The 24,826-nt window shown below is 41.9% G+C and overlaps 1 long non-coding RNA gene across 2 annotated transcripts; it reads left to right on the top strand.

Annotated features, from left to right (window-relative positions):
• Positions 1-1,783: 1,783 nt before the first annotated feature.
• LOC124790152 lies at positions 1,784-15,162 on the top strand. Of its 2 annotated transcripts, none has more exons than XR_007016233.1 (3): positions 1,784-1,869; positions 8,626-8,845; positions 14,924-15,162. It is a non-coding gene; the product is annotated as an uncharacterized LOC124790152 (long non-coding RNA). The 2 variants fall into 2 exon arrangements; XR_007016234.1 differs by having other exon boundaries at positions 1,837-1,952.
• Positions 15,163-24,826: the final 9,664 nt, after the last annotated feature.

Here is a 24,826-nt window from a genome sequence, read left to right as displayed (position 1 = left end):
TACTGCAGAGGAAATCTGAATAAAGATGTGTACTTAGGTTTGTGCCATTCTGTTTGTGATGTGTAAAATATAATTTGATCAGTTGGCAATGTTTAGCATGTAATACTATAATATGAGACTGTAAATTAGCTTTGTAACTTTTGTTTGAAACATGTAAAAGTTGTAAAACTCACAATCATAAGAATGGTGATCTAGTTGTACTGGTTGGTCATGTGACAGAATTTTTTACTAGGTGGGTAGAGTGTGTTTCTTGGTCTTGCGTATTCGTATTTGGTGGGTAATGTGGTTTGTTAAGGACTGTGCCGCCGGTGAACTACATGAATTTAAATTTTGGTTAGGACATAGAACTATTTCAATGTGCACTTATCAGGACTCTGCAAGATTTCAGTGGAGCAGTTTGGGGCTAAGAAAATATTTGAACAGTGCATGCTAGCCTACCTAGCAGTTTCCGAACTTTTGCCATGTTGGAGTGGTTAATTTGTATAGCCTTGAATGAACTTATTGAACTTTAGGCACATAACTGAATTTGGATAATTTTGTTCACTGCACAAAGTCTTTGGTTTACATTCGTTATTACCTGCCAATGCCCTGCTTGCTCAGCTAAGTCAATAAAATTATCTCTTATCGCTTTATTGTGTTGAATATCAACTTGTATAAGACCACCTTATGCAATATCGACGCTGCAATTCTCGCTGTTTATTCCGTGGTTGACACCTGAAGTTTCTGTAACTGCTAAAAGTTAAATTAACTCGTCATCACAATTTACCGAGTTCCAAAGTCAATGTTGTATCAGCAGATTCTGATCTGAAATGCAGTAGTAAATAAATGAGCAGATAACATTACCAAAATGACGTTAGCAGCCCCAGCAGTCTGAAAATATGTCAGTTAACTGTACGCCTTTCCGTGAGCAAAGGACAATTCATATCACAGATTCTTCTAGATCACGAACTACGCTTTCTGGCTTTGCAAGACACGATCATTAGATACGAAAACCAACTATGGTGAACAATCTGTGACTACTCTCCAGTAGCTAGCATCAACTGTTCTCATCATGGAATAGACAACCATGTCAGAATAAGACGTCAGAATGTCTATTGCCCTGTTAAAATCCCGTACCAAATGTGGTGGAAACATATCCGAATAACACATCCCTGACTGGACTTTGTATAGCAATTTTGTAACGCTCTCGCGCTGACTAGACAAACCCATTACGAAGCGCGCCTTTTTTCCTCTTCCAGCGATCCTGTTTGGTTGATCCCAGGTCGATGAATGTTAGTCATGAATTTATCGAAGTAGGCTTCCATAACTGGCATCATGCGTAAGTAAGTTACGTTTCCTTAGAATTCTTACGATAAATGCCAGTTTGCCTTCTGCCTTCCCCCCGATTAGATTTATGTGGTCGTTTCACCTTCAACGGAGAAATGGTAAATGTCGCTGATTACAATGATTTGTCACCAATCGTGTACATAAGCGATATCGGATCTTTCCACCTATTAACGTGCGTTACATAACACTTGTTTATGGTGAGGGTCAGCAGCTAGTCTTTGTAACAAACACTGATCGATTCCAAGTCTCTCTAAATTACGTACTTGACCAACCAGATCTGCGCGACATTTATATGCCCTGTGTCGGTTTCTGTGGCGGTTGAAACTGCTTACATCTCTGATACGAAAGCAGCAACCTTCAGAAGTGCTGGCTGCACCTTGACACATGACCTTCAGTGCCTGATAGCTGTATCGGACCGTGACCGAGTACCGCCTCAGCGATACAACATCTGCCAGTAGTTCGCGTCCAATGACCGGAAAAACAAAAAGACCATCACGTTACGTCGCGTGTGCCAAGTGCTCTCTTCGGCTACGATTTTGTACGGTACGGAGCTTCCTTCCTACTTTTGTAATGAGTTGATGCATTCAGTGAAAGCTAAAGATGGAATTAGAGAATGCTTACCACAGGTAATTTTATAGTGCGATGATGTATGTAAGTGCTACCTTAACAGAACGACGCTAAGATACAGGGTACTTCCGCTACTTGAGAGAGCCCCACGCAAAATTGTGATCGTAGGACAATAAAATTTTGTGGAAAAGTTTGTAAGGAGAGGCGAAAGAAGAATAACGGATAAACCATTGAAAGAATCACATTTGATTTCCACATAAGAGATAACATTTGTTAATTGCGTACCATGTTTACGTTCCAAGTTACAAAGTTGTTCAGTGTAACGACCATCTGCATCCATGACAGACTAGAACCGCACTATTGCTGCCCGAAACATTTCATGTACAACCTCCAACGTGTGTTAGTGTTGTCCTTCAGGTAACCCCACAGCCAGAAATCACACGGGTTCAAATTTGGTGATCGTGGTGACCACGCAGTTTAGAGCGATCAGCCAATGAATCGGTTTTCTACAAGTGTGTTAGGGAGTAACCGAGAGACCGCACGAGCAATGTGGGGTGGGTTCCTTCTTGCATCAACACAGTTGAGTGCAAATCTTCTGTCTCTTGTAGAGCAGGAATCACATATTGGTGAGGCAGATTACAGTAACGTGTGCCGTTCACGCTGCATGTCCTTGGTTCTTGAAGTCCGAGTTCCTCAAAGAGAAACGGCTCAATAACGAGCTCTTCCGTGATGCCACACCGCAGTGTCGCGTTTACTGTGCAGGAGAACTTCATGAACGTCGACTGGCGGTGACGATCCCCAAATGCGATATTCGTGATCCCCTGTGGGCGTAATGTGTGTCTCATCACTCCACAAAATACTCCAAGGCAACATGTCCCCAACTTCAACCATTACAGTAAATGTAAGAGCAAAGTCTACTCCAATGTCTGTGTCACGTGGCAAACGTTGGTGAGTAATGGAAGTTTGTAGGGATACTATTTCGCAGCTGTTCGCAACATTTTTCGAAAGATGAACAATGAAATGTTCAGCTGTCGTAACACAGCTGCGTTCAGTGTTCTCAGCCATGGTAACGGTAACTTTTTTCAACAGTTTATGGCTCAATTGGCCGTCGGTCTCTCGCAGCAGCGATTCCCAAATCGCCTGTTAATTGGCACTTCCGACTCAATCTCGGTGCGGAGAGAAGACTTCCCCATATTCTTTTAACACGTCGATAATCGCGAAGATCAATAGCATCACTGTTGTTATAAATACAAAATCAAACAGGGGTAATGCAGGAGTAGGTTTAATAATGAATAAAAGAATAGGAGTACGGATAAGCTACTACAAACAGCATAGTGAACGTATTATTGTGGCCAAGATAGACACGAAGCCCACGCCTACTACAGTAGTACAAGTTTATATGCCAACTAGCTCTGCAGATAACGAAGAAATTGATGAAATGTATGATGAGATAAAAGAAATTATTTAGGTGGTGAAGGGACGAAAATTTAATAGTCATGGGTGACTGGAATTCGAGAGTGGGAAAAGGGAGAGAAGGAAACATAGTAGGCGAATACGGATTGGGTCTAAGAAATGAAAGAGGAAGCCGCCTGGTAGAATTTTGTGCAGAGTATAACTTAATCATAGCTAACACTTGGTTCAAGAATCATGAAAGAAGGTTGTATACATGGATGAATCCTGGAGATACTAAAAGGTACCAGATAGATTACATAATGGTAAGACAGAGATTTAGGAAACAGGTTTTAAATTGTAAGACATTTCCAGGAGCAGATGCGGACTCTGACCACAATCTATTGGTTATAAACTGTAGATAAAAACTGCAAAAAGGTGGGAATTTAAGGGGATGGGACCTGGATAAACTGACTAAACCAGAGGTTGTACAGAGTTTCAGGGAGAGCATAAGGGAACAATTGACAGGAATGGGGAAAGGAAATACAGTAGAAGAAGAATGGGTAGCTTTGAGGGATGAAATAGTGAAGGCACCAGAGGATCAAAAAAGTACAAAGACGAGGGCTAATAGAAACCCTAGGGTAACAGAAGAAATATTGAATTTAATTGATGAAAGGAGAAAATATAAAAATGCAGTAAATGAAGCAGACAAAAAGGAATACAAACGTCTCAAAAATGAGATCGACAGGAAGTGCAAAATGGCTAAGAAGGGATGGCTAGAGGACAAATGTAAGGATGTAGAGCCTTATCTCATTTGGGGTAAGATAGATACTGCCTACAGGAAAATTAAAGAGACCTTTGGAGAGAAGAGAACCACTTGTATGAATATCAAGAGCTCAGATGGAAACCCAGTTCTAAGCAAAGAAGGGAAAGCAGAAAGGTGGAAGGAGTATATAGAGGGTCTATACAGGGGCGATGTACTTGAGGACAATATTATGGAAACGGAAGAGGATGTAGATGATGATGAAATGGGAGATACGATACTGCGTGAAGAGTTTGACAGAGCACTGAAAGACCTGAGTCAAAAAAGGCCCCGGGAGTAGACAACATTCCATCAGAACTACTGACGGCCTTGGGAGAGCCAGTCCTGACAAAACTCTACCATCTGGTGAGCAAGATGTATGAGACAGGCGAAATTCTCTCAGACTTCAAGAAGAATATAATAATTCCAATCCCAAAGAAAGCAGGTGTTGACAGATGTGAAAATTACCGAACTATCGTTTAATAAGTCACAGCTGCAAAATACTAACGCGAATTCTTTACAGACGAATGGAAAAATTGGTAGAAGCCGACCTCGGGGAAGATCAGTTTGGATTCCGTAGAAATGTTGGAACACGTGAGACAATACTGACCTTACGACTTATCTTAGAAGAAAGATTAAGGAAAGGCAAACCTACGTTTCTAGAGTTTGTAGACTTAGAGAAAGCTTTTGACAATGTTGACTGGAATACTCTCTTTCAAATTCTGAAGGTGGCAGGGGAAAAACACAGGGAGCGAAAGGCTATTTACAATTTGCACAGAAACCAGATGGCAGTTATAAGAGTCGAGGGGTATGAAAGGGAAGCAGCGGTTGGGAAGGGAGTGAGACAGGGTTGTAACCTATCCCCAATGTTATTCAATCTGTATATTGAGCAAGCAGTAAAGGAAACAAAAGAAAAAATTGGAGTAGGAATTAAAATCCATGGAGAAGAAATAAAAACTTTGAGGTTCGCCGATGACATTGTAATTCTGTCAGAGACAGCAAAGGACCTGGTAGAGCAGTTGAACGGAATGGACAGTGTCTTGAAAGTAGGGTATAAGATGAACATCAACAAAAGCAAAACGAGGATAATGGAATGTAGTCGAATTAAGTCGGGTGATTCTGAGGGAATTAGATTAGGAAATGAGACAGTTAAAGTAGTGAAGGAGTTTTGCTATTTGGGGAGCAAAATAACTGTTGATGGTCGAAGTACAGAGGATATAAAATGTACACTCCTGGAAATTGAAATAAGAACACCGTGAATTCATTGTCCCAGGAAGGGGAAACTTTATTGACACATTCCTGGGGTCAGATACATCACATGATCACACTGACAGAACCACAGGCACATAGACACAGGCAACAGAGCATGCACAATGTCGGCACTAGTACAGTGTATATCCACCTTTCGCAGCAATACAGGCTGCTATTCTCCCATGGAGACGATCGTAGAGATGCTGGATGTAATCCTGTGGAACGGCTTGCCATGCCATTTCCACCTGGCGCCTCAGTTGGACCAGCGTTCGTGCTGGACGTGCAGACCGCGTGAGACGACGCTTCATCCAGTCCCAAACATGCTCAATGGGGGACAGATCCAGAGATCTTGCTGGCCAGGGTAGTTGACTTACACCTTCTAGAGCACGTTGGGTGGCACGGGATACATGCGGACGTGCATTGTCCTGTTGGAACAGCAAGTTCCCTTGCCGGTCTAGGAATGGTAGAACGATGGGTTCGATGACGGTTTGGATGTACCGTGCACTATTCAGTGTCCCCTCGACGATCACCAGTGGTGTACGGCCAGTGTAGGAGATCGCTCCCCACACCATGATGCCAGGTGTTGGCCCTGTGTGCCTCGGTCGTATGCAGTCCTGATTGTGGCGCTCACCTGCACGGCGCCAAACACGCATACGACCGTCATTGGCACCAAGGCAGAAGCGACTCTCATCACTGAAGACGACACGTCTCCATTCGTCCCTCCATTCACGCCTGTCGCGACACCACTGGAGGCGGGCTGCACGATGTTGGGGCGTGAGCGGAAGATGGCCTAACGGTGTGCGGGACCATAGCCCAGCTTCATGGAGATGGTTGCGAATGGTCCTCGCCGATACCCCAGGAGCAACAGTGTCCATAATTTGCTGGGAAGTGGCGGTGCGGTCCCCTATGGCACTGCGTAGGATCCTATGGTCTTGGCGTGCATCCGTGCGTCGCTGCGGTCCGGTCCCAGGTCGACGGGCACGTGCACCTTCCGCCGACCACTGGCGACAACATCGATGTACTGTGGAGACCTCACGCCCCACGTGTTGAGCAATTCGGCGGTACGTCCACCCGGCCTCCCGCATGCCCACTATACGCCCTCGCTCAAAGTCCGTCAACTGCACATACGGTTCACGTCCACGCTGTCACGGCATGCTACCAGTGTTAAAGACTGCGATGGAGCTCCGTATGCCACGGCAAACTGGCTGACACTGACGGCGGCGGTGCACAAATGTTGCGCAGCTAGCGCCATTCGACGGCCAACACCGCGGTTCCTGGTGTATCCGCTGTGCCGTGCGTATGATCATTGCTTGTACAGCCCTCTCGCAGTGTCCGGAGCAAGTATGGTGGGTCTGACACACCGGTGTCAATGTGTTCTTTTTTCCATTTCCAGGAGTGTAGATTGGCAATGGCAAGGAAAGCGTTTCTGAAGAAGAGAAATTTGTTAACATCGAGTATAGATTTAAATGTCAGGAAGTCGTTTCTGAAAGTATTTGTATGGAGTGTAGCCATGTATGGAAGTGAAACGTGGACGATAAATAGTTTAGACAAGAAGAGAATAGAAGCTTTCGAAATGTGGTGCTACAAAAGAATGCTGAAGATTAGATGTGTGGATCACATAACTAATGAGGAGGTATTGAATAGAATTGAGGAGAAGAGGAGCTTGTGGCGTAACTTGAGTAGAAGAAGTGATCGGTTGGTAGGACATGTTCTGAGGCATCGAGGGATCACCAATTTAGTACTGGAGGGCAGCGTGGAGGGTAAAAATCACACAGGGAGACCAAGAGGTGAATACACTAAGCAGATTCAGAAGGATGTAGGCTGCAGTAGGTACTGGTAGATGAAGAACTTGCACAGGATAGAGTGGCATGGAGAGCTGCATCAAACCAGTCTCAGGACTGAAGACCACAACAAGAACAACAACTGGTGTTACTTTGATAAAATGGCTTTGCGAGAGGCCCTCCTCTCCGTGTTCAGTTCCACGTTGACTGTCTTCAACTGCAATGCACATTGGCTCTTTTGCTTCAGTGCTACGTCGCCGTACCAGTGCCAGCCTCTTACGGCAGTCATGACACTTAACACTACTGGCAACGAAAGTGCTGCGGTAGTTTTTCGTCCTGTTGGCTCAAGTATCGAAAGTTTAATTATAACTACCCCGTAGTTTTAGCATTTGCTTTCATCCATTTTCCAGTTAAAGTGCTACAAATACGACTTTAATATCGGAGATTTGGTAAAAAGATGTAGTGACAAGTGGTATAACTGTCTAGTTGCATACCTGTTTAATGTTCTCTAAAATATTAACTTCAAATCATGATAATGAATATTAAGCTGCTGCTGAGTGTCATGAGAAAGGCGACAAGTGGAGAATAATTTTTTACTAAAAATTTTGTAAGAAATTTGTTTCATGTGCTCTGCTAATTGCGCGAGAACCGCGAACATAGCATCGGTTCCGGGGAATGCTGTACCCGTGAGGCTGATGTGATTACTGTATATCGACTACCATTGTCTCGTTGCCTCTGGATCACGGGTCAAGGGTTCGATTCCCGGCCGGATTGGGGATTTTCTCTGCCCGGGGACTGGGTGTTTGTGTTGTCCTCATCACTTCATCGTTATCATCATCATCATCATTCGTGACAGTGGCTCGATTGAACTGTGTAGAGAACTGGACTATGAAAAAATTGGGACTTTGTACGGGCGCTGATGACAGTGCAGTTGAGCGCCCCACGAACTAACCATCATCATCATCACCAATGTCTCGCAAGAAATAAGAAAATTATGCGATTGACGCAGATAATCTTTGTATTACATGCACTCTGAACTGACCGGTATATAATTGCAGCAGGACTACTACAGTTATTATTAAGCTATTAGAAAGTGAAATTTAGCAAGATATATATTTTATTTCCCACAATCCGACCGCATTATCATTATGTAAACATACAAGCAGTAGCAGAAACTTCGGAACAGCTATAGGATATGAGTGGTGAATGATTCAATTTACAGAAAACTTCGTAAACAGCTGAAGTTGTTCTCAGAATTTGTGACATTTTCTAGATGGTGTGAAAAATAACTAGTGCAGCGTTTCAGATGAGACTGTCCGATGTGTTAGAAACTAGCGGCCGAAGAACAGTCCAAGCATCCATTCTTCCATTTCTTGTATGAAAGATTCCGCCTTCGCCTATATTGAACGAGACAGAGCCCCATTCCAAACCATTTTGTTTTATGTAAGACAATCCGATCATTGTAAGAAGTCTGATAGTGTTCAACAATGAAAGAAAACTATGTTACAGGTGTCGTATGGGAACCAAGTTCCAAATGAACGAGTTCCGCAGCTACCAAGAGCCCGTACTGCTAGCCCCGTCAACGACGGCTTCGAATGTTGGCCGTTGTCAGTTGCTCGAGGGTCGCCGACTCTTTAGAAGATTTTTTCTTCGCTTCAGAAAAGTGCAGGAGAGATATTTAAAAAGTACCGAGAGCATCCCAGTTATGACAACAAGTAGCTGACAACAGGTATGAGCCATTGTGAGAACTGACATTCGAGCGGCTGAGCAGATACCTATGTAAAAAGAAGCTGAGCTAACTTAAGAACCGGCACTTCCCAACTCACGCCGTCTCAGCTGTGGAAGAGATATTTTTTTAGTTAAGGGTACTGGCTACTTTTTCAGCTGCATATTGTGTGATAATTAGCACTTATTTCTTTCATACACTACTTCTTTTATATTTATTTGCGGTTTTTTTAGTTTATTACACTTAATAAGGAATACTTTCTAAAAAGTTGTAATTATTTGGAACAATTCAGAACATATAGTTTTGAATAAAAAAAACAACAGCAAAGAAACTGGCGTACAAGATTTTCTGAAACTCTTACTCAATTTCAGATAACCATGACACAAATGTTAAGGAAACCACATTTTCACCGGGTATGTATGACTTGATGTCTGAGATATTTAGGTCTCTGTTCTCGTTTTAAAATACGAGAGACGTACTACCGACCCTGCTGTAAGCAGTGTTCAATGGTTCAATGGCTCTGAGCACTATGGGACATCTGAGGTCATCAGTCCCCTATAATTTAGAACTACTTAAACCTAAGTAACCTAAGGACATCACACACATCCACGCCCGAGGCAGGATTCGAACCTACGACCGTAGCGGTCGCGCGGCTCCAGACTGTAACGCCTAGAACCACTCGGCCATTCCGGCCGGCTGTAAGCAGTGTCCCAGCAGTTATAATATGCAGAGTGTAATGATATCAAAAGGTGTTTTACTTTTAACTTTGTTGGTTTTGCTATTACATGTATTTGAAAATGGGCAAAGGCCGAAACTCGCAGGTAATGTAATGTAACACATGATAAAATAAAGGTCACCTTGTATAAAGAATTTGTGGTGGATATTTAAAATGGTTTTACCGTTCAGAAGACGCACACATGAAGAAACTAAGTTTGTACTTAATTCATTATCGTCATTAAAGTCTAAATCTCGGCACTGTGAAACATCCCCTGCTACTAGTTGTTGCAGCAACACTTTGAACTGAAACTTCCTGCAGATTAAAACTGTGTGCCGGACTGAGACTCGAACTCAGGATCCTTGCCTTTCGTGGGCAAGTGCTCTACCATCTCAGCTACCCAAGCACGACCCACGCCACGCCCTCATAGCTCCACCTCTTCCAGTACCTCGTCTCCTACCTTCCAAACTTTACAGAAGCTCTCCTGCGAACCTGCGACAGAGGTGGAACTCTCATTCAGAACACTCTGAACTGTTCATGAATACTGTCACGTCCATAACTTTCGCATCGTCCTGTGAGCCATTTATTTACTTTCTGCATCGTCTCTGCAATCCGTAGTTGATTAACCAGAATGTCTACAGCTGTCAGATCCACTGCTGCATTCAGGAAACGAATCACTTACCGCGGTTGCTTCTTTTCAGATTAAATTTAGTTGGGTTGGTAAGCACAAACCTGAGTCATCAAATGGGCGTTAATTTGGTAATGGACGTGCATGTGGGTATAAATTCTGAAGAAAGGCTAAGCAACTTCACATGGTTATACGAGGTAGGTCGTAGGTCGTAGCGGCTACATGTAATGGGTGACACAATTGAAGGATCACTTTTTCCCAACCCTGAAATTTCCTTCCATTTCTAAGCAGGTTTGAAACTTAGCTCAAAACTGCCTACGACCTTCCACTGTAGTGGTGCAAAAGCATGGCGCCCAGTGATGTCACTGTCGGGCTCTGCAACGCTTCAAACAGCAAAATGTCGATACGTGCGACAAAAGGCCCAGAGCTCAGAAGTTCATTTGAGGTTTAATGTGGCTTAATGGTGTAATATTGGTTCCATATTTCATCACAGTTCTGCACAGCACCATTGTGGACATGTCACCTGATTGGAAGATTGTCACACTCCCTCATAGCCACATTTCAACCTTCTTTTGAGGCCTCCACGAAGGAGGTCAGAACCGCGACGCCTAGTGTTGAGATCACACGGTTTCCTGATACGTGATCCAGAAAAACATTTCAGGCTACCGCCCCTCAATATCGACACGAAACAGCCACAGCGGGTGGGGGGTGGGGGGAGGGGTGGGGGGGGGGGGCACAAAAACCTTTAATGAAACCGCCTCTTCCTTCGAGACGTGAATTTCCAATAATTTTGCAGCCGAAAACGACAGTCCGCAGTGCGATGTGCAACAGCACGACGTTCTTGACAAGCTTCATCACTGCTGACATCCTCCCCTCCCTTCAGCCCCCCTCACCACGGACGATTCAAGTCTTCTCTAAGTTATCCTGACTTAGGTTTATTTATTCTGGTTTGGAAACACAGTGGAAACCTAGGAGTTTTCATTTGTTCCTTCTGATCTTGTTCTACACACTTCACGGAGAGTGTTGGAAATCTGTTCTGTGACATGGCACGGGTGGAGTTATAGGTTGGGGACCATTGTGCTCGAGGGTAACAAAGTAGATCTCCATCCGCTAGATTCCAGAGGTTACGGGTTCCGCACGCACTAGCACAATACGGCAACAGCACCTCAAACTCCAAATGCCACAGATAACTAAATACTTTGCAATGATTAATGTTGAACCGACATATGTGAACGTGAATATTAGATCTAACGCTAAAATACCCTAATGTTCAGAAAAAGCGGAACACCTTGAACGACTAAAGATAGGAATTCACAGGACATGTACATTTGTATGTTCTCCAGAAATGATTAGCATTTCGTCCACGCCGACCCTCGGGTTCAAGGTCAACGTTGATATCGCTGGTCAACACCACCTACCGGTAAAATGGGCCTGCTGCTCTCGTTGTCGCTATAAACAGAAGGCAATGGATCAGAGCGACTTAAGCAGACGTGCACGATGCCTCGAAGACGTATGTGCGAACCGTACCGTCAAATCAATGAGTTTGAAAGAAAATGGCTCTGAGCACTATGGGACTTAACTTCTGAGGTCATCAGTACCCTAGAACTTAGAACTACTTAAACCTAACCTAACCTAGAGACATCACACACATCTATGCCCGAGACAGGATTCGAACCTGCGACCGTAGCGGTCGCGCGATTCCAGACTTTAGCGCCTAGAACCGCTCGGCCACTTCGGCCGGCAGTTTGAAAGAGGGCGCGTTATTGGCATGAGAGAATGTGATGCATCCGTCCAGGAAATTGTTGCTCTTGTGGGACGAAGTGTTCCGGCAGTGCAACGAGTGTGTGGAGAATGTTCACGGAAGGCCATAGAACACGACGAGATGGATAAGGTCGCACTATCCAGACCACCCCCCGAGAAGATCGACACCTCATCCGAATGACTTTGCAGGACGGATCTACGTCCTCCTCCGCGCAACAATGAAACAGTGTAAAACGTCGTACACTATCTGGGGTGATGGTCCGTCGCCGTTTATTACGGCATGGGTTACGTGCGCGTTATCCACTTCTCTGCCTAAGTTTGGCGAATGTGCAGAAACATGCTAGACAGCAATGGTGTATGGAACGACATCACTAGGGACAGGAATGGCATCAGATAGTATTTTCGGACGAATCCAGATTCTATTTGTGTGAAAATGATGGCCGGATTTTGGTTCGCCCCAGAGAGGGGGAGTGGCGTCACACTGACAGCAATGACACAAGACATACAGTCCCAACTGAAGGCCATATGGTGTAGGCTGCCGTTGGGCACAACCACAAATCACAGTTAACGCGTGTTCAGGGCACTGTGATCAGTGTGACCTACGTGGACGACATCCTGTGACCAATAGCCATACCCTTTCTGCACAACATCTCAGACGCCATTTTTCAGCTAGACAATTGATGAGCATATGTTGCTGTACGAACACTTGCCTTCTTGGTGTCACATCATGCCAGCCCTTTTCCCTGGACCGACAGATCAATAGATTTGACGGCTGTCGAAAATGTGTGGGAAACGATGGGTGCAGCGCTGTGACTCAACACCAACAGGTGAACTTTGGAACTAGATGAATGTAGCATGGACGGCTGTGCCACAGGTCGCCATTCGCGCACTATACGCGTAGATATCATCGTGAATGGAACAAGTAATCAGGGCCCATGACGGACCCTATACCTACAAGACAACAGGACACATGCTGAACCAAGGTGATTCAGATGCTCGTCATTTTTGCAGAACTTACTAATGTACATGTTCTGTAAATATGGAAGTCCAAACTCTAGTCGTTCAAGATGTTCTGTTTTTTTTCTGAACAAGAGTATACTAAAACACATCTAAAGGAATGGCGAACGAATGTGAATTAAGAATGAGATAAGCGAAGAATACGAACATAAAAAGATGGCTTAACCAGCAATTTTACTTAGCATATGCCTATTGTCAGCTAAAGCGTTGTCACCCCTGACGTTTGAAAATATTATTAAATAGTAGATGGTTACGTACGTGTGATTAACGGAGACGTTCGATTGCACCATAAAAAGGTGTTAGCTAAGCTTCTAGAGAATAAACAACTCAATTACTGTCAGCAAAAGAAGAGTGCTGTTGAATATGAAGATCTTTAAATTTTGTCAGAGAGTGTCAGATCTAATGAACATTCAGCTTACCGAGGTAGAAAAGGCGTTATGGAACAAAGCACTTAAGCACAACCTCATTCCTAAATTTCAAAATAATTCGATCAAAGATTCAATAGTTACCGTAAAACTGGGTATCTCTGTGACACTTTAAACACTTTCTGTAGCACAACCTTATACAAATATGTACAGCAACATTTAACTCCCATATAAACCGAACGTTGTAACATTTGTCTTTTGACGACAATAAATTTTTTGTGTACAATAAGGTATTCGGAATAAGAAAATATTAACTGACACCAAGTTACCTTCCCGATCAGGACAAGATTGTGCCATGAAGTCTAAGATAGGGAAAGTAGAGTTAAAATCATCGTAAGAAAGATGTCCAGCGTTTCAGTGGCACACAATTAAAACTTTGTTAAAATTTGCCCAGTCTTATGATTTTTGTTTTATCCATACACAGAAAAACTTTTGTCACAAAGTTTGCCAGTTTTGTGAGGTTTATTTGTCTAATTTTCTTAAAATGCAAATACTTATGGGCCTGTCCTCACTGGGGAAAAAAAAAGAATGAAAACATACCGAAATTGCCATTCAATTAAACAAAACTTTTACACATACATTTACACGTCTGTTCAGTGGAACCGTTTGAGAAAAAAACAGCTCACAATTCTTTGTAGTGTGACGGTATGGAAAATGTGGGGATATGGCCCACTAGAGTGGCTAGCATCTCCGAATTCAGGCGCGAATGTGCGGTCGCGATCGGCCGGTGCGCTTGTATTGTCGGCCAATCAAGAGGGTGCGTCCGGTGCTGCGGCTCGAGAGACGGGTAAGCGGACGAGATCACACATCTGCACACGGATGGCGCTGGCTTTGACGTATGACCGACAGAAGAGGCTCAAAATGGCCGCCAGGTGCCACCAATGTAATGTGCAAAAACAAGACTAAAATTCATAAATATTAAACCATTTGAGGTACTGAAGAGCTAGTAGGCTCATTTTAATGATAAAAGTAAGACGACTGTGCCAGTAAAAGCTTACCATAGATATCTGAAATACTTTGTAAGTTACAGGTATTGCAAGTTCAGTATTTGGTATATTGTTCTAGCTACAAAAAATTTTTATTTCGGCAACGCATTATACATTTACAAGTGTGGTGTCAATGGACAGATCTCGTTGAGCTCTATCAGGCAGTCAAAGACATCTTAAAATATACATAGTTTTTAATTATGGCACGGAATAAGCCTTCTGTTCCACAAAATCTTGTTTTTAACTAAATAATAGTTATAATCGTAAAAGTACCGGCTGTTCTCAAAATTAGATGTAAGTAGGGAACATCCACATGGTAAACTGTATTTATTGATATTTATTTACTCTATAAAACCTAGAGAAAACAAAATCGTCTGTACAGAATCATTATTTATAAATAAACTACTGCAGACAGAAAAAAAACAAAGGTCATGTACAAAAAGATATGAAAATTTACTATCATTTAATGTTTAATACGTATATAAAATGCTAAAATTGTGGTATTTTGTATTTTAAGGTAATACAAGTATTTCTTGTTACTCACTCCAGTACGACGGTTTACAAGCGTAGCAGCCATTTTGAAGAAGACAGCCGTGGCAAGTAAAGCACATTGGACGGCAGTCTTTGCCCGTCGCGGCGTTACCGCAGTACTGGGGTCACCGGCAACTTTTGCCAAGCAGTCGAAGGCCGATGTTGCAAGAAGATACCGAAAACTGTACTTTCCTTGCTGAGCCAGTGAATTTTTGATAAAACAAAGAGTATATGTGTGTGAATAAAATATGATGTACTGTATTGTACGTTGTAAAAACGAAAGTTCAGGTCATGTTGTTGGTCTGGTTATGTAAAGATCGACGTATTGTACTATTAAAGTTATTGTAGATGAATGTTATAAATAATCAGATACCTGCAAATGATTTGTAAAAGATTGGAAGATTTATATTGTCTGAATATTTAAATTGTTAAAATGTGTTGCAATTAACGTGTTTGTCGTAATAGTCAAAAGAGTGAAATCTTTTTTCCAGCTGTGGCTTTTAAGTGACTGGATTGTGGGTGGAGGAAAAACAAATCTATTTAGAGATAAATTTCGGAAAGGTTGCCTAAATTAAATGTAATCTCTGGTTGCTTCAAACCAAATACGAAATGAGATAAACTAATACAAACTATTACCCGATAGTAGATACGAACGGACATAGTTCAAAGTACAGGGTGAGTCTATCTATCAACTAAAGTGCTGTTTAGAGTTGATTTTCCCTCTTATTCAAGAGCTGGGTAGTTTAACATGGAAGCAAAAGTTTTATTCAGAGAAGATAAAAGTTAAACGCTCGGCACCACTGATTACTAGCTGACAACCCGGCATTGTCGGGTATTCATTTTTCCAGTTTTCTATTAGAAATGAAAACAAAGAATGAATTATGTTTGTGGTGTAATATCTAAAACAAAATTCATTTACATGTATTGGTGAAAACACCTCTGAAGTAATGAAACAGTCGTTCAAAGAAATATGCGTAATGTACAAATGTATAAGTACAGTATCCAAATTAAGAAACATAGTTTGTGTACACTGGACGTGTCTGCTTTTCGCGTCTATAACGCGATATTGTAAGCGCCCCTCTGGCAACCCCTCTTCATAGCTCAACAAGCAGCTAATGTTTTCGCTTACAGCCGTTTGCGCTTCCCAGTTGAAAGCTGTCAAAAGTCCTACCTGGTGTCAGGGATTTCCTTAAGCTGACTCGCGTGCAGGAATGTCTTAGTAGTAAAGAATAAATGTATGCGATTGCAGTCTTTCTCGGCCTATTCCACTGATGAATTCTTCTCGGATTATCAGCCACCACTCGGCTGATAACCCGAGAAGAATTCATCAGTGGAATACGCCGAAAAGACGACGCCACCACTCGGCTGATAACCCGAGAAGAATTCATCACAAGAATAAATGCATTAAAACTTCATGCACGATGCGAAATTTTTTTCGCTTATCTTAGTGTTTATGACGTCATATCTCATGAACCATGTGTCGTACAATGATGTACTGCTGTAGACACATTCAGAGGATTATGTGGATACTGTATGCGAAATATGTTGCGAACAGAGTTACTAGTAAAGAGGTAATAAATTTAAGCGACATGTGTGATGCGGCAGTTTTTTCACAAATCTCATTGATCGAATCATATCTCCTGATATATGTGTCATACAATGATATGATTTTGTAGGTACATTCGGCAGCATATGTAGATACTGACTGAAAAGTGTTGCGAATGAAATTAGCAGCAAATAATTAATACATTTAAATGTCGTACACAATATAAGAATTTTTCACGCATCTCGTTGTTTACGATGTCATATCTCCTGAACTGTGTTACGTAGGTGGTTTTTACCCCCACAGCGATTGTTGCCTGACAATAAGGGATACGTGTAACAAGTTTGGTTGAAATAGACCTAGCGATTTAGGAAGAGATGTGGAACATTCACAGTTACATACAACGATTTTTATACAATATGTATCGAACTTTGGTCGAGAAACACGCAGCTACTTGCAGATCGATGTTGTAAAAAAAGTGAGTAGCATAAAAAGTTTACTCATTTATCGTATGTTGAATACACTTTGTTCAGTCATTCTTCGAGGCGCTTGTAAAATGTTAGAGCAGTGATTTTGAACACGCATTCTGAACGAATTGGTTTGTTCCACATCCCTGAGCTACACAGAGGCGAAGTTTGTCTGTAGTCGGCATAGCGAGCAGGGTTAAGAATCCCGCTAAAAGGTGGGGATAATCTAACGTTAATACATTGGATCATTAACGTCAACATAAAACGTACTTCTCCAATTTTCCGCCCGCAGTAAAAAACGACAAGAACTTACGCGAACCAGTTATCTTCGGACTTTGTGCTGCAAACAGCCTTAAACAATTTCGTGGTCGTCCGATCTGGATGTTAATAAATTACTTTTACTCACTGCCAGCGCTTTACGTCGATTGACTACAACAAACGTATAAGGTCGTATCACTGCACACACTGTAAACTACATTTAGCACTGAAGGGTCTCTATGTGAGCCTCATTTTTTTTTTAAAAAAGAGAAGCGTCATCTCATTATCTGTGGCAACTCAATTTACGGTGCAGTTAGTAAATTCCCTCCAGTATAAAAAGAGTGAGCGGCTGAGAGCGCTCATATCAGCCACAGTTTACATATTTTTCAAATCTTATACTAAACGTTTCTGCTAATCGCCTAATTCAGATGCACTTGTTCAAAGTCCACTAATGTTTGCTGTTTTTCTGAGTTCCACACACATGTGCGATATTCAACGGTACCTGTCCTTTTTATTCCTTTAAGAAATAATAAAACGAATAAATGTGTGTGTGTGTGTGTGTGTGTGTTTGCATGTGTGCTGTTAAGATTTCTACGTTTGTAACCGGGGTAGTTAGAATAGGTTGCTGTTATGATAGATGGCCAACTTTAGTACATGCTTGGTGGGTAACAAAGAGGTTTCTTGAAAGACAACAGTTTACGCCAGTGACTGTTAAACTTTTTATTTCCACTACTGCAATTTCGGCCTTAGGCCATTATCAAGTGCATATGTTTTGGCTTTAAGCCATGTCAACTTTATACACGCTGACCTAATAACCTCTTATTTGACCTGATACAGTTCCAAAATATTACTGAATTGGCCATGGAACATAAGAAAAAATTAGCATGAGCAAATATCAGAAAAAAAGGCTCTGGAGAGGAAAAGGAGACATGATGCGAGGGCAAGTCCAACTAGTTTTCAAATCGGTGACCTAGTGCTTCTGAAAACCAAAGAGAAATCAAAAAAGCTTACGGCTGAGAAGAAAACGTTTACTGATGAATATGTGGGCCCTTTTAGGATTGTAGCCAATCATTATGCCAATGCTTACAGACTAGAGTATGTAACGTAACACAATTAACTGGGTTTAAGGAACATTATTGATTTAAAAAGATACCTACTGAAGAATCAATTGAATAACAGTAACTAAGAAGCCACAGAGGGCGTTGCACTCTATGCAATGCTAAGTGTTTGACGAACACTAGGTGCTCGAGTTATTGACAAATACTATTTCCTTTTATTTTCAGATTATCAGTCTACCTCTTCTTCATTCAGAACTTTGACTATCGTCTTTCCTTCTTCCCTATGAGTAAATAGTGTGCTAAAGTGGTACACAGTATACAGAGAGCGAGTGTCCCAGTAGAAAGTAAGAAGTGACTAATCAGATGAGAGAGAATTGCCTATTAATGACAGAAAAGATTACTTTAAGGTCACTATGCTGTAATATGAAAGGTAATTCAAAAGTTTTCGTAACGTGTAAAAACGATGCCGTGTAAGAAATGTGTTTCAGGCAAGAGAGGGCCTGTTCAAGGAAGTAAAGTCTAAAATGTGATGTGTTTTGAAAGCCACAGAGGCGAGCTTAAGATGTCTGACTTTCCCGAAGTTTTATGTAACTGGTAGAAATGTTGTTGTGTCTTTCAACAGTAACTTTACATGTTCATTCCGCACATGAACATCGAGGGAACAGTTTTTGTTGCTTTCATTTCTCCTCTGTGTAAACTGTGTCAACTGCGTGTGTATGCTAGGTGCCTGTATGGTTAACTCATCCTTTGATTACTATGAATTTCGTTGCGGACTCAGAACCAGTGCTTAAGATTGATCAAGAGTGCAACTTAATAGATATCAGGCACCAGCACTCGTCACATTTTATTATGTTCACAAGTGTTTTAATTAATATTTCGAAGGCAATAAACGTTCATTTTACCTGTCATTATTTTCAGGCTTTCCATAAATGAATTTCGTCCCACGCCCCTTGCACCTCTGATCCAGGGTACATCCTATAACATTTCATTGTGCAATAATTAAACACTAGTCACTGTTTCTAATTAATTATGAATTATTTAAATTAGCCCTAAGTTAGACAGGTTGCCGGACCTTAACTACCAAACCAGAGCCAGAACGATTCAAGCTACAGTCTTTAAGTGAGCAAATTCCCGCGAAGTAAGTGAGCTAGCGGTAGTAGCAGCGATCAGTATTTCACTGTTTAATATTACAAATCTTTAAAACTAACGTAGAAACCTTTTAACACAATAGCCTCTAGTCAAGGTACTTAGCTCAAACTGTTAAATACTGGCTTATGAGTTTAATGGTACCAGAAAAAATAGTCATGACACATTTTATACAACACTGTGGACGACTTTGTTATATTTAGAAATGAAGTTATAATGGGAAATAAAAATTTGCCTGATTCACTAAACAATTCTCAAATGTCCTCAATTTCATTAATAAGGCGCTTTTTCTACAATTACAGTCGTTACTCTTGCCTCTACTGGTATGTGTGCTGTCAGACGCTTACCCCTGTAATCTACAGAAATGACTTCTTTTCGCTTTGCAATGACAGACGAAAATGTTCGTAAAATTGAACTCTTATACAGAAAATGGTTTGCATGTATCAACTCACCTTGAAAGTTATTGGCAGTAGCAGATATTTCCAAGAAGTCTGCAAACACATTTCTCCACACTATAGAAGAACACACTGCAGCAGAGCTATATATTGAATATTGACCTGAGTTACAATATTTAAAAATAAAACTTGGAGTTAGCTTTTGTCACAATGTAATATCTCAGTCGCAAAGTTACCTAGTTTTATGATACTACTAAGGTTGCGCTGACATGGCACAATTGTCATTTTACGAACAGAATGAGCTCACTAGTGAAGTCTCGAAACTAATATCTGAACAGATATTGCGCGAGAAAAAATCGTTGGTTATGAACAGGAAAGACTGCGATACGGTACGAGATATTAATAACCGTCTCAAAGTGAACGATGCCTACGCTATTATAGGTGACAAAGACAGTACATTGATCGTCATCCACAACGAAAGATAAGAAAAAGAAGTGCATCATTTTTTCTTAAAGGTTAACACTACTGAACTCGATAACGTTCCAACCAATAAATTTAATGCATTAATCAAGAAGAAACTTAAAAAATGCGGTTCCATTATCACAGAAAAGGAAACTAAAGATTGCGTAGTAATGAATCCCTATCCCCGGCATATATGTAATCTTAATAGAGTCGAAATCATGATTCATAAGTAGGAAACACCGATTCGTCCAATTACTAATTGGATAGGAAGCCATGCAAGTATGTTAAGCACGAAAAACAATCGTGTAATTACCAAACGGCTTGTATGAATGTATGAAACTAAATTCATGGTTTGAACCATCCAAACATTAAAAACATTAAAATTTCAATAATCAGGTAATTTGTTTCATATGACATTATGAGCCTCCATACGACCATTCCAGACACAGAGACGATAAACATTCTTAAGAACAACTTATTAAAATACACTATAACCAGCACGATCGAGACATATGAGTTGACTAAAATACTGCATCTGGTGATACTGTATAACTATATTTCATTTCACCGAGTGAGGTGACGCAGTGGTTGGCCCACTCGAGTTGCATTCGAGGACAATGATTCAAATCCGCGTCCGGTCATCCAGGTTTAGGTTTTCCGCGATTGCCCTGAATCACTGAAGGCAAATGTCTGGCTGATTTCTTCGAAAGAGGCATGGTCGATTTCCTCCACTACCCGAGCATGTGCTTCGTCTCTAATGACTGCGCTGTCAACGGCACGTTAAAGTCTAACCTTCTTTTTTTCTCTTTACGTTTCAAAGAGAGAGTACTCACAAAAGACGTTCTAGCAGTAGGAGGAGAAACTCAGTGAATGACACCGTTGATATTATAGTTGATGAAGACATGCGCTGGTCGTGATTCACAAAGAGGAATACGAAAAAAAGTGCATCAATTTTTATTAAAGATTAGGAGTACTGGAAATGATAGGGTTCAGGTTGATAAACCTGTAGGTTAGGTAAAAACTGTAGGGGAAGACCCAGATTGGAATAGGAGATCCAAGAAGTAATAGAGAACGTTGGCTCTACGTGCAACGTTGAGATGAAAGGTTGCTACAGGAGAGGAGTTCTTGGCGTATCGCATTAACCCAGTCGGAAGATTGATGAACAGTAAGACGTGCGTTTGGTAGTGGCGCTGCACATTCAAAGTGCGACTCTCCGAAATACTAGTAAGGTCTGTTGGAACTTTAAGCTTATTACCAAAAAACAGAAACAATGTTACAAAGAAGATGCGTGACTACATATCGACATGCAGAGTCTTACCATCTCCAAAAACCATACAGTTTACTTCATGACAAAAGACTGGATAAAAACCAGTTTATTCATATTCTAAATCACCACAGTTTTTTATAATTTATCTCGACGTCATGAAGTTTGAATCCGTGAACTCTGTACCAGAAAAACTCAACGAATATTTTCTGCACTTGTATATCAAACTCTTTAACTGTGTTCTTCGGAATAAGCACTTTATGCAGAGGCAAATCTAGGGAGAGGGGCGGAGAGTGAGATGCGGCCCCCCCTCGGGTCTTCTTCGTTTAACCTAGAGAATGATACAAAATTTTTATGATAAATTGGACTCAGACCCTCCCTCCTCCTCAAAGATCACAATCCTGGATTCGACTCCGACTCTATGACTTGTTTCGTGTCTCAGTTCACCATCTTCAGACACATTCGCAAATCAGGTACACCTGCAGCAACTCAAAGTGGCTTCCAGCTGGTGTAATAATAGTATAGCAATGGATTGTAAGGCGGGTATCTGCAAGAACTGGTCACAAGAAGGAGTTATCGTGGAAAGTCTGACTTGTTTTGTATACATGTTAGACATCGTCAGAACGTTGTTTAACTACGGAATGGTTTTAGCATCCAGTTAGAAATGTACGAGGATGTGCAGAAAAGTAATGCCTCCGAATTTCTAATGTAAAAACTCTTGAAACTTTTTTAATAAAATGAGCGCTATTAACATTCCTTATTCTTCTTCTTCATGTCTATGTATTTGCAGCCGGCCGAAGTGGCCGTGCGGTTCTAGGCGCTGCAGTCTGGAACCGCGAGACCGCTACGGTCGCAGGTTCGAATCCTGCCTCGGGCATGGATGTGTGTGGTGTCCTTAGGTTAGTTAGGTTTAACTAGTTCTAAGTTCCAGGGGACTAATGACCTCAGAAGTTGAGTCCCATAGTGCTCAGAGCCATTTGAACCATTTTTTTCTATGTATTTGCAGCTCCGAATTGTAGCGTGTAACTTGGCGATGAGTAACGTAACTATGTTGGTGCATGAGAAACAGGGAGCTATAATCGATTTTCGCTTTGGAAGAGTTCGCCCACACATAGAACACTCTCTCGTTCAGCATGGGAATGCTATACCACACACGAGCGTTGTGACATCTGCAACAATCTAGCGCCTTGGGTTCACTGTCACCCATCGTCCTCCATACAGACCCGACTTGGCTTCACTCGATTTTCATCTATTTCCAAAACTTAATGAACACCTTCAAGGACTTCACTTTGATGGTGATAAAGCGGTTAAAGCAGGGGTGAGGTTGCTGCTCCGTCAACAAACACTCTACAGTGGCGGTATCAATAAATTAATGACGTTAGTTTTATTTAAATTGCATTAATAGTGATTATTTATTATATTTTTAGCCAGTTTAATTCTATTTAATCAAATAAACGTTTTCTCCTTTTTTTCTCATACAAAAGTCGGAGCATTACTTTTCTCGAAGGCCTCGTATAAACTGGCGTAATAGACGCAACAGCTAATCTGCGCTTACGGCGACTATCAAGCTCTCGAGAGATAAGCATGAGCTTCTAAAGCAGCCTTCATTCAGGAAGATAACCCAAGATGAGCGTCACACAACACAAGCTTTTCCCGCATTTACCTTACACTCTCGCACCGACCAGCCTGATAATCATTACACGTGCATATTTGGTAGTTTCGGAAAGCAATTAAAAGATATGTATCTGCTTGTAAAGGAAGTCCCTTATCTGTTATTAATTTCTATTGAAACCATGTTTGCGCCAAAATATGGGTCCTTGAACCGAGAAAGTAAAAGTGAAGGTCGCAGTACATCGCAAGTTTAAAAATGTTGTCAGCTAAAACTCAAGAAAAACTGAGGAACGAAAGATCTGATGGTTCGTTTAAGCTATGATAACTCACTTGAGTCGTATCACACATGATAGGTTAGATCAGCTTACCCCAAGTCAGGTCATATTACGTCAGAGACGGAATCAGCCAGAGTATTAGGAATTTATTAGTTTCTGTTTATTATTAATGCCTAAAAAAGGATCTCTTTATAAGTCACAGGTAGAGTTAGTCGAAAAACGTAAAAGAGGTAACAGAAATAAATTACATAGCTATTCATTCTACCCCCATCCCCTCTCTCCCCTCAGGGGGCTAACAATTCTTTGGCAGGTTCATGCTTGGGTACCAAGGGGCCTCTGCCTTTGCAGCATCTTTTCCCTTGTGTGCTACATATCTATCATCTTGCTATTCTTTTCTACTCCCTTGGGGAACATGTCTGGGGTGCTATTGGGAATGTTCTGCATTGTTCGTCGTTGACGTAAGAACAGTCTCACCACTGTTTTTTGTTCGCTTTTCCTTTCTTTATTTCCCTTCTCCTCTCGTTCCTCCGTTTCGGTGTTTGAGATTCCTCTTTTCCTTCTTCCTCCCTGTGCGCTCCTGACGGCTGGCCCACGCGGCTGACGGGTAGCAGGTGACTGCATAACGCGTAATTTCCAGCCCCAGGTCGATAGGTAGGGTTAACACCTATCCCCTGGTACAGCTGTCTGAGCTGCTACCTTCCCAAATTGCCGATTGGTCCCTCTGCCATGTGTTCGGGAGGTGTGACCTGAGGTGTGAACAATCACCTAAGGTGGGTGCATCCCCCATGTAAATGGGGCCCCCAGCTAGAAGGAGCGCGTCATCGGAGCTGCTGCAATAATGGGGGATTTTCTCACAGTGAGCGAATCATCTTCACAATCTACGTCTACGAAACGTAAACGGAATGAGGCTAACGATCCAAAGACCCTTCCAGGTGTACCACAGTTCCTCGTTGTTTTACGTGCTGGATAAGGTTAGTCATTCGCAATGGTAAATCCGCTTATTATTCAGAAAGGAGTAGACGCTATTGTCGGCCCTGTAAAATCCTGCTCTCGTTTACGGAAAGGAACTTCGGTTTTGGAGAGTACTTCTCATTCTCAAGCACAACAACTACTCACCACCTCGCTTCTTCGCGGCTATCCTGTTCGTGTCGAGGCCCATAGAACTCTGAATTCTTCCCGTGGTGTTATTTACACTAGGCTGCTCGACAGTCTGACTGAGGCTGAAATTTAATCATACCTCTCTGATCAGGGTGTCATTGCCATCCATCAGATGATGAAAAAGGTAGAGTCGTCCTTAGTGCCCCCCACACTCTTTTTCATACCTTTGATAGAGTGGTGCTTCCATTCAAGATTAAAGCAGGCTATGAATTTATCACAGTCCAACTGTACATTCCTAACCTGATGCGCTGCTACCAGTGTCATAGCTTCAACCACACTAGAAC

The sequence above is a fragment of the Schistocerca piceifrons genome, chromosome 3 (genome assembly GCF_021461385.2).
Source record: "Schistocerca piceifrons isolate TAMUIC-IGC-003096 chromosome 3, iqSchPice1.1, whole genome shotgun sequence".
Lineage (NCBI taxonomy): Eukaryota > Metazoa > Arthropoda > Insecta > Orthoptera > Acrididae > Schistocerca > Schistocerca piceifrons.
Note: the sequence above shows the minus strand (reverse complement) of the source record. Positions and strands in the feature narration are given on the sequence as shown.